The sequence below is a fragment of the Pollachius pollachius genome, assembly GCF_949987615.1.
Source record: "Pollachius pollachius genome assembly, chromosome: 5".
NCBI classification, from domain to species: domain Eukaryota; kingdom Metazoa; phylum Chordata; class Actinopteri; order Gadiformes; family Gadidae; genus Pollachius; species Pollachius pollachius.
Window position 1 is genome coordinate 25,017,037 of NC_136938.1, and position 11,362 is coordinate 25,028,398.

The 11,362-nt window shown below is 47.9% G+C and overlaps 1 protein-coding gene across 1 annotated transcript in view; it reads right to left on the minus strand.

Annotated features, from left to right (window-relative positions):
* Nucleotides 1–9,868, minus strand: part of LOC307076137 (A-kinase anchor protein 13) — a gene marked incomplete at its 3' end in the record, with an annotated part of 18,710 nt that extends 8,842 nt beyond the window's left edge. Inside the window, exon 1 of the mRNA XM_079737021.1 lies at nt 9,685–9,868. The remainder of the gene's footprint in view (nt 1–9,684) is intronic.
* Between the last annotated feature and the right edge of the window lie 1,494 nt (nt 9,869–11,362).

Genomic DNA, 11,362 nt, shown 5'->3' on the forward strand with positions numbered 1-11,362 from the left:
GGTTGCAAAAGGATCACGACCACTCCTACATCACATTGTCCTGAACTCAACCCGCTGAATTTGGCCCATGAATGTGCTGGCATGCAATATTCATAACATAATATTCACTTTGTTTTCCTGATAGATTTGGAGGAAGACCGTGTTGTCGTCAGATGTCCTCTTGGGAGTTGCAAGTGGGAACAATGGTCATAATTGTGCGACAAAAAGGATTGGTGCCCCCAACTGAAATTACCAGAAACACCAACAGTGAAAAGTTTTGATCCAAAACAAGTCAAGTCAAAGAGTTTTATTATCAGATAGTACTGAAGTTCTGCGACAAGACAAGGGGTCATCATTGTACTACTAAACCACACAGAAGGGATAATGACCTGAAGTGATATCTACAAAAGGCCATTTCAGAAGAAATTGCAGTGTGAATGCTGGCTGTTGAAAGGCTGACACTAAACTAGATTGCTGGCTTTCAAAATAGCCATAACATGTTAAGTGTTAAATTGAGTTTGAACAGAGTATGAAAGTTTAAAGTCTGAATGGAGTATAAGTAGTATAGTAGTAGAAGTATAGGCATGATAGGCCAGTGGTACAGGTAGTATGATAATTAATAGTAAGTAGTTTGATAGTCCTATTATAATACTAAGTACCAATAGTATTAGAATGATATTGGTAGTAGTATTAATTTGATACATAGTAGCATTGGTAAGATAAGTAGTTGTATTAGAATGATAATAACAAAGGTATGACATTTATGGTTGTAACGGAAAAATTCATTAACATCTAAGTGGTCGAGTTTGACTCTGTAGCAGCTTAGCTGTATCAAAGCACTCAAGCATCTTACTGTTATAAGGAACTACATGCTAAAGGCTGTTAGAGTATTTGCATGCTATACTACAGTGAGCCACCTAATATACCTATACCTATACACCTAGTATATCTTAAAGGCTGTAAGAGGACTAGCTACCTTCAGACACATGTTAGGACATAGCCATCTGCTTCTACCAAAATAAAGATTCACCTTAAAATACGACCTTGTAAAGGTTTGTACCTCTGATGGAAAAGCACTAAAAATAGCAGTTTGTCCTAAAATGGGTCGCAGCCTATGGGTTATGAACATATGATCAAGCAGACCCCCCATGTAGGGACAGAGCGAGACGCGAACATGTGGAGGAAAGAGCCATCATGAAAGAATCTATTTTTCAAGAACTCTAAATCCCACAAACAAACATGTAATAACCTATACTCACACATAAACTAAATATATACCCCAGACATGCATGCACACACACACACACGCACGCACACGCACGCACGCACACACACACACGCACACACACACAGACACACAGCCTATACTTACACATTCTCATAAGAAAATGCACACCTATACTACGCACCCACTCACATACAAACACGTAATCTACACACCACCCATGCACACACACGCACACGCTTGAACACACAGACATGGTCAACCCCCGGTTGCTAAATAACCAGGCTGGATTCTGGGAAGCGGTGTTTGCCTGGCAGTAGTGCTCTCAGACAGGCCCATCGATTGGGTCTGCTGTGATTGGTCAACCACTGGTAACCCATACCAGAAAAACAAGTTCAATATTAACCAACCCGGCCATCCGATACCTGGCCTCTGTTTTGGGGGGAGGAGAGCGGGAGAGATAGGGGGGTAAGGTCAGGTAGAGAGAGAGAGGTGGGAGGTAGGGAAAGAGACATAGCGAGGGACAGGGAAAAAGAGAGAGAGGGATAAGGAAATAGAGCTTGACCAGGGAGGAGGGTAAAGGGGTGAGACATGAGGGGAAGAGGGGGGGTTCTGGCCACATGTGAAGCACCTTTCTTCCTTTGTTGTCTGACTGTGAACGACTGTCCTTTCAGGAAGAGTCTTAAAGGGACAAGACCAGATTCTGGGTCTTAAACACCGACGTCCCAATACAGCAATGTGTCCTCGTTCCAGTTGTGTGTTTTTTCCTTGTTCAGCTCTTTTTAATATGCTAAAATAAATCTCTTTAATTGAAGGTTGGTTTGAATGTAGCAATATTCGTCTCCTGAACAGAAGGTATGTTGCTGAGTCCCATCGTTGTTAAGAACACATTAGAGATGCCATAATGCCGAAGAGCCCCCGTCAAAACCCATCCTTGTGAATTTATTTGCATTTTCCTGTTTTATTTCTCTCCCCTTTAACATGAAGTAGTAAACACATCTATCACTCAGCTTGGTAGTCAGCAGAGATGGTGATTGTGGAGAAGGTCTCACGCGGTTCCATATGCTAAAGTCCAAAGCGTCAGAGCAGGCCTCCCTGTTCTTCAGACAGTACAACTTGTTCCAACCTGTTCTGGACAGCGATGGCTCAGATCAACAGCACTGGAGACAAACCACTGCTTGCTGTTCACTAGATAGCCATACATAGTGAGCAGAAGGTAAAAGAATAGCAGTCAATTGCATAGTATAATACAGGCCTTGCTCCATCATCTGTCACACGATCCACTAACCTGGTCAAACCACTGGTACCTCGTAATATGAGACACTAAGACCAGGAGCTGTATCCCTGCTATTTCTAATATGAGAACATAAGACCAGGAGATGCATCCCTGGTACTTCCTTTCCTATTGGGGGAAGGAGAATCGGGCTTTGGGTGTTTGACTCCTTGTCGAAAGGTTCTGGGTTCGAACTCCAATGTCCGCAATCTAACCGTCAGCATCTTTGAAAAAGATGTACTAACCCTTACCTGCTCCTTAGTTAAATGTATCTTAATAAATTATCTGCAAAGTTAAAAAGTAATTTTGGAATAAATGCAAAGTTAATAATCCAAGATGCTGTCTAGATCAGGAGCAGTATCCCGGGGACACCCTATGATCGTATCATACCCTGGAAAGCAGAAAGGTTATCTACTCAATTAATATTACTATTCCAATTAGTAATTGTGTTATTGCTGTATGAATGGTTTTAGTTCAACAAGATCTCATCATCACCTACTGATTTCTGGTTTAAAAAGCATGATATTTGACAGCAGACATAACATGTTATTCCTGTTAATGAACAAACATGTATGAACAGCTAACGTTTAACGTGTGGAATATGGAACCGGAGCAGAGCTGAAGGATCAGCCGTCTGCCCTATATGGACCCCCCTGATTGGCTGGCGTGGCATGACGTGGGCGGGGCTTAGCTGTTCTGTTTACTTTGCAGTGTTTGTTGACACTCGTCCCACTTGCTATTGGTGCTGGTTTCATGGGGAACGAGTTAAAACAGCTGCTGGGACATTGCATTGCCTGCAGCTCATGTCTCCACTGACTGAATGTGTGCACCAATGGAAAGTAGGTTACACCAACCGCCCCATGTCACAATTAAGATGTTCGTTGCTAACCCCGGACTCTAACTCTCCAATTAACACTTTTTAAATTCTTTCAAACTTTTGAGCGATCTGAACGGTTGAAATCAGGAGCCTGAAATCTCCCGGCGTTTTCCTCCTTTGTTACCTCGACACCATTCCTCTCCGCTGTCCGTCGGCACCTTTTCTTACAGCCAATGACGCGCGGGGGCAGCACCTTGTGAACCGCGTTGCCGTGGCAACGGTGTGCCTGCCGGTGTGGTGGTGTAAACAGTGCGTAGAGATAGTCACAGCAGCAGTTTGATTTAATCAAACCGCTCTATTGTGTGTGTGTGGAGATGGTGAGGGTCCCCCCCCCCCCCCCCCCACTCACACACACAAAGGGTCGCTCTGTTGGCGAGAGAGGACGCTCCGGAGAGGAGCACAGGCAGGAGGACGGCCCAGGATGAAAGGAGCGCTCTGTGTTTGGGGACAGTTATTAACTGTCCCCCCCCGAGGCCTCCACCTCAGAGGCATCCCGGCCCAGGCTCCCGCTGCCCCACAGAATCACCCACCCTAAACCGTCTTCTCCTGCTGCCCCAACCACGCACCCACCCTAGATATAACTCATCTTTTCCTGCTACCCCACCCGCCCGTCCGTCCTGACCATAACCTAATTATTCCTGCGCGTCCAGCCGACCCACCTACCCTAAACACGACACAACTCTTCCTGGTCCAAAGGGCATTTCTTTGATGGGTGCCGCACCAACTTGTGAGCAGACACCGGCCTTTGATCCTGTGCACCACAACACCTCCCTGTCTCCCTCCCTCCCTGTCTCCCTCCCTCCCTGTCTCCCTCCCTCCCCCCTGCAGGACAATAAAGAGCAGGTGGCTCCGGGGGTCTGGAAGTGTTGCTCTTCTCCCTCTCACTACCCCAGCGATGAGAGCTCAAACCTTCTAGCCCACCAAGTGAAGAAAAGTCATTCATTCCCATTAAGATTTGGCCGACAACTAGACAGTTGATGACAGCTAAATCAACCAATAGCTGCCGTGGAAGGCTTAGGCTGGGCCAACAGATCACAAGACAAGATATAGAGCTGTGGTTTCGTATGGTAGCTGCTGGATCTCTGCTGTCCCCATCATACAGAATGGAGAGAATATCTGGATACAATCACCATGACCGCCATGATTTTAGTAAAACATTAAAAACATGTAACGACAAAAATGTATGAACACACACGACTACATTTTAAATACATGACACATTTCAAATCTCTTCCTTCCCGCAACCAACAGAAACCTTATCACAGCCAATCATGTGACCCTATGAAGTCACATGGTACCACGGCGGAGCCCCCACCACTGCCACCAGTATCACAGTGAAGACAACTCATTAAAGGAATGGTAAAACCGCTAACTGGAACGGGATGTTGATCAAACGCTGTTGCTGGATAAACCTGATTCTGTCCGTCTAGTGGCGGTGGGGGCGTCAGAATGGAGACAGCAGCCGCAGAGCGGCAGATAAACACAAGGCTCCCTCTCTGGCATTCGTCCTCAACAAACACCTCCAACCCCGTGAGTCCCAGGGTTAAACACACAACGTAGGCCCAACTTTATCCACCGCGCAGCTCCCGAGACTCAACGACTGCCGCCGGGGACAAAGTTCTCACCGACCAATCGATCCATATCAGTCATGGAACGAGTCAGCCACTCCCCTGCCCCTAGCCCCCCAACGAACTCACACAAACACACACACACACCCGCAAACACGCAGACACACACGCACCCGCACACACACACACACACACACACACACACACACACACACACACACACACACACACACACACACACACACACACACACACACACACACACACACACACAAAAGCCTCATTCACACATAGTTCACCTTAAATGAATGGGCTAACCTTTCGGGCACCGCTGTGGATGTTCGCTGTTCAAACATTCAGCTACGTCCTGGAACGTTCCCGGCATGGCAGTGCCCGAATAGATGGGCCAACGGGTAGTCCAGCAGATGTCGGTAAAACACATGTGTATGCCAGCCTGCCTTTCACTTTGACCCTCTGTGCTGACTTAGCACAGAGGAATCTGTCCGGTTTCCAGCCCATCTTGAAAAAAGCATGTTCGCAAACAAAGGAAGCTGCATTGAAATTGCTATCGAATCGCTCCGAAAACCATTGTTTTGATCCCTTTCCCCTCAAACGTTACCCCATGCAGGAAATATCCAGAATATTCCTAGGATCGACTGCATTTGTGAAAGGGGCTGTACAAATACACACACGGACACAAACCCATGCACACGCACACACTCACATCTGTCAGCGTGATGAGTAGGTGGGCCACAGGAAAAGAGAGTGAAGTCAAGATAAAGCGAAGAGGTTTAAGTTGCACCTCAGATTACAACAGAGCTCTCTCTCTCTCTCTTCCCCTCTCCCTATCTCTCCCTCCCTCTCCCCCCTCCCTCTGTTCATCAACAGGTTTGTGTTGACAGCAGTTCATCCACCAATCATGTAATAAGTAGCTGTTTATTTTGGATTGCGGTTGCGTGCCGGCTTGCCGCGACCACAGAGCCGCCAGTCGTGACAAGGCGTTGTTTGAAGTGAGCGATGCCAGCGGCGCTGCTGGTAGAGGCGGGGGTGATGGGAGCTGGAGCCCTGCTTCAGGTGATGCGTGTGAGCAGGTGCAGCACTGGGTGACATCCCGAGGCTAGGCTACACACCAGTGAGCAGAACACACAATAGACTGTCCCCGGGGCAAGGCCACACACACGCGCGCACACACACACACACACACACACACGCACACACGCACACACGCACAAACTCGAAAACACGCACGAACACGCACGCACGCACAAAACCCAAAAACACACACACACGCACCAACTCAAAAACACGCACGCTGACCCCAAAAACGATAGCCCGCTGATAAAGCTGTTACTAAACACAGCATCCTAGCGGAGGTCGCGGTGGCGGCTAGACTCAACAGGACATGGAGTCTGCTGTCCCTGCTGTGGGGTGACCGGGCGGGCTTGAAGAGCTGCTGTTGTGTTCCCTGATGGTCACGAGGACCGTGGGGGGGGGGGGGGCGAACACAGAACAGGTGAAGGAGTAACTTACCGTCTGTAAGACGTCAGCAGGGTGTTTCGTTCCCTCATGCAAGAAGACACACTGACCGCCGTGAGAGAGAGACACACACACACTGGCGTTGCCTTGTCGGAGGGGCACGTATCCTCGCTCGCCCACCCGCCTCTCTTTCGCTCTCTCACCATGCTGATTACGGTAGGCTAAATATGGCCCTGTGCTGAATACACTTAGTAGGGCAGATCAAAGCACTGATGTCAGCGGCCAGGGGCGGGGCCTTTGAGGCTATAGCTCTCAGGTGGCTGTTGTGTCTCAAGAGACGAGACAACCTCGGTCCTGTGCTACACTCACCTTCTCTCCCCCCCAGGCGCTTCTCTCCCCCCCAGGCGCTTCCCCAGAGGCCAACGCAAACTTAACCTGACTGAGAACCAGTTTGTGTATATGTGTGTGTGTGTGTGTATGTGTGTGTGTGTGTGTGTGTGTGTGTGTGGACCTCCATAAAGATCCATCAGCGGGGATCAGCTTTCATAAAACAGAGGGTTAACACACACACACACACACACACACACACACACACACACACACACAAACACACACACACACACACACACACACCCACACCTTTCCCCTGGAAGTAGGGGCTGCATACAGTAAGTACAGTGCAATAATAGCACTAAAGAGCTTGCTGCTACTCCAGCCCAGATGAATGAGGGGGTAGTGGCAGACATCATGGATCGGCTGCTTTAACATGGAGCTGACTGGATCCTTCACGTGCAGTCTCTGAGCTCTAGCTAAGATGGTCCTAGCTCTTCCATCAGCTCAACATTGGAGGGCAGATACATATCTCTAACTGCCAGGATAGCTGGCAAAGAGGCTTGTTGTTTGTTAATGCAAATCCATTTCGTGCACACCATGAAAATGACTACAGACAATCACTGGATAGATCTGTACTGAACAGCTGGCTGCAAAGTTTGCTGCCAAGGGGGGAAGATTTGACTGAGACAGTAAAGATGACAGTGATGGACAACAGTGAAAAGACAGCTGTTGTACTATAAAGTTCCCACGAGTGTAAAGCACTCAGCCTTTCTCCCCTGTTTCAGTCTTAATAAGTAACTCAAGCTACAGATCATGTGCGAGTCCTGCAAACCTGTGGGCTGGTTGGGCATTTTTGCTAGCCTGTATGCTGGCGGCTAACCATTCTGCTAGCCTGTAGGATGGCGGCTAACAGTTCTGCTAGCATGGAGGATGGCGGCTAACAGCTCTGGGGGTCATCCCTATGTTCCCCAGGTCCTATGTTCCCCGGGTGCAAAAGGTTAGGGTCAGGTTTAGGGTTAGGGTTAGGGTTAGGGTTATGGTGAGGGTTAACCCTAAACCTAACCCTAACCATAACCAATCGGAGGAGAGACATTCTAACCAATCACAGGCGAATCAGAGGCGAAAAAGGCGGTACTTGCCCCAACCATCCTACGAAGAAAAGATTTGCTCACAGGGTCCTATGTTCCCCGGTCACATACAAAGCGGGGAACATAGGTGCGCTCCCCAGCTCTGCTAGCATGTACACCGGAGGGGAGCGTCAATAATGGCGTAGTGCATCACCGCCTCCAACCAAATACACCATCAGCTACAACCACAACGCCCAGCTCCTAAATGTGTCCACCTCCCCACCCTTCTGGCTACATTGTCTATTCCACTTGTAGGCAGGGCTCCAATAGCGTTGGACTTTAGCCCTTCCAACTCTGCTTCTAACATGTAATTTCCCTGTCACAGCATAGGTATTTGCAGGTATACTGCCGTAGCAAGTTTCTTCCCGAAAAGGTACTACATATTATAAGTCAACTTGTGCTTTGGTGAGACACATGAGATGACATCACCAAAGTCTCCCTTTTTATGGCGTCACTGGGACTAACTGCCTGCTACACAGAAGGTCATTAAAAGTTAATTATTCATATAAAAAGCTATTCACATCGGCCCAACGAGTGGGGTAATCAATGTGTACCAATGTTCTCCTCCTCATAAACTAGAGAAATCATGAAGTAGAGCAATGAACTCAGACATCACCCACAATAAAAATGTGCCATCACTGTTGTGTTACATATGGGGTATGTGGGTGCATAGTGACACAGCTTTCAAATAGGTACTAGTTGGGGTACCAGTAGGTCACGGTTGGGGTACCAGTAGGTCCCAGTTGGGGTACTAGTCTTGTCCCAGTTGGGGTACCTGTAGGGTAACAGTTGGGGTACCAGTCTGGTCCCAGTTGGAGTTCCTATAGGGTACCGGTCGGTCCCAGTTTGGGTACCAGTAGGTCCCAGTCGGGGTACCAGTAGATCCCAGTTGGGGTCGCAATAGGTACCAGTTGGGGTACTAGTAGGTGTACAAGTATGACCCATTCAGGGAACCAGTTGAGGTCCCAGTCGGGGTAGCTGTTTGGTACACAGTACATTACAAGAGCTAAACTACACCCCATAGTAGTTCTAACGTTCTGCAGGTCTGTCCGTCACCACAGAAACAAACATCTCTCATCTTACCATTGGTTACCAGGGATATCCCAGCACTATCGGTCTCCACTAAAAAGCACTGCCTATAGGCTATACAACGTGTATTACAACTTTTAGTTTGTTATTTCTGGTGATTCACATCGACCTCTGCAACTTTGTCTACATAATAGCGCCATAATATTACTGTTTAGTTGTACTCCCATTATACCCATGTCGTACTGGGAGACACCGAAAACCACAGTCCCTCACTGTTGGCCAGTACAATGCCAGCAGTTGTGAATGGAGCTGGGTGAGGGAGGCATGGTTAACATTACCGATATTAATCTATGGTGACAATAGATGACCTGGAAAACACAGAATCATGCACACACACGGACGCACACGCACACACACGCACACACTCACAATCACACACACATCTCAACGGTCAACCTGCGTTTTATAGTCACAGTTCAACCTGTGTTAATTGTAACACATTTGTCTTCAATACCAGGTTTAAAAACAGAATACATCGACATGGGTCTCGCTGGGGGTGGAAGAGAGAGGCTAATATAAACAGGGGACGTTCCCACGCTGGTACTCTCTGAAACGGTTTCATGGTCACCAACCGGTTCAGTGGTTGGAAGAAAAGACTCCAATAAACCCTTAATCTCCGGTTTCATTTCAGACTTGTGTGTGAGGTAGGCCTTCCGAGACCAAAACACACAATGGCCCGGGCATTACCTTGTCAGTAACTTGACTCGTCCTCCTACCTTGTATATATTTAGACCCACCTCAGTGTCCTGCCAGCAGCTTTAGAGCGCATATCCTCTATCCCGGTGCGGTGTTGACGGGACAACCTCAACCGGTCTCGCCTCCGTCTCGAGTCAAACCCTTCGCTGCGGCTGTCACTCAAAAGGGTGTCCCAAACTCAGGTTATGACCGGCGATGAGGGGGTCCCCTGTTTCCAACGCCGCGCCTCGGTTCAGCGCGGGGACAAATGCAGCGCGACTTCCCTGGAAGTTGCTGCTGCGGGTTCCCAGGACAACTCGCAGCAGGAGGGATCAGGGGAGGGATCTCCGCTGACGCGCGCATGTGAAAGGTGTTTAAATCGCTCTTGGCACAGAGCGACAGGTTGAGCGTCGCGCAGAACCCGTCGCTTGGTGCCAAGAGCGATTTAAACACCTTTTACATCACCGGTTCACTTTTCAACCGTCGGTTTTACACAGAAATAAATATGCATGTAATCAAACTCGTCCATTTCAATAATATGTGTGTAGTGAATTGCTTTGCAGGTGTGGAATATTAGACACACGTGTTTGCCTATACGGCCTGGTTGTCAGAGTTGAATGCTGGCATATTGTCCTCATGTTCCAGAGGTGCAAGTTTTAATGCTTCTAGACAGGTTTTGACTTTACATTCTCTCTGCAACACGTGGTGTTCCTGCTGGTTTGCACTGCCCTCTAGCGGCGGAATTGACTCACTGCAACCCGACTATATTTTATCTGTATTTATAATACTTTAACATACACAAAGAGGAGTGGATCGTTTTGTGGACATTTCCCCCGGTGTTCCTGGCTTATATGGAGATTATGCACAGACGTATAACTGCCTTTTTACAGCCGTGAAATGAATGGGGGTGAGGGGGTTGCGTCCATAAAACCGCCCAGGCCTTCTAATGAAAGTTGTCTGTGGCCCACCGGAGCTGCATGCAGGGCTCCTTGCAGGCACCCTGGTGCTGACAACAATGGAGGTCGTTTTGCATTGTTTATCAGGCACTCAGCAACCCTCCGAGGTGATTTAATTAACTGCCTCAGTCCCGCATGGCGTCCATCTCTTTTGCTGCCTAACTTTGCGATCTAAATCATTCGAGTTGAAGAAGGACATGTATGTGATGATCGCCGACATCATGAAGTAGTAGGCCTATTCATGTAAATTGGTGTTGTTAGCGGCTGGCTCCCAACCCAAAATATAAGGCCGATTTGGTTGTGTGTGTGTGAGTGTGTGTGTGTGTGTGTGTGTGTGTGTGTGTGTGTGTGTGTGTGTGTGCGTGTGTGCGTGTGTGCGTGTGTGCGTGTGTGCGTGTGTGTGTGTGTGTGTGTGTGTTCACAGCAAGGGCTAAACGCAGTAGGAAGTTGGCTGTATCTATACAATCACAGAAGGATTAAAGTCTTTTGTTACCATCTTACAGATAAAGAGAGAAGTGGCAAGCCTTGTTTTATTAACTGGACACCCCATCGACACCACAGGACACCGTATAGACATGCATCCCTCTGTTCTAATCCTTTTGGGCCACAGAATCAAGCCCATGAACAAACCAAATATATCAACGCACGTCTTTTTGTTTATCGTTAATAGCTAAATCCCCTAACATACATTAATACGATAGGCGACATAAAATAAAGTAACATTATAACAAAATACATGTGTTTTTACAGTACTATTTGGGTGATCTGTAGATTGCTTTCTGAA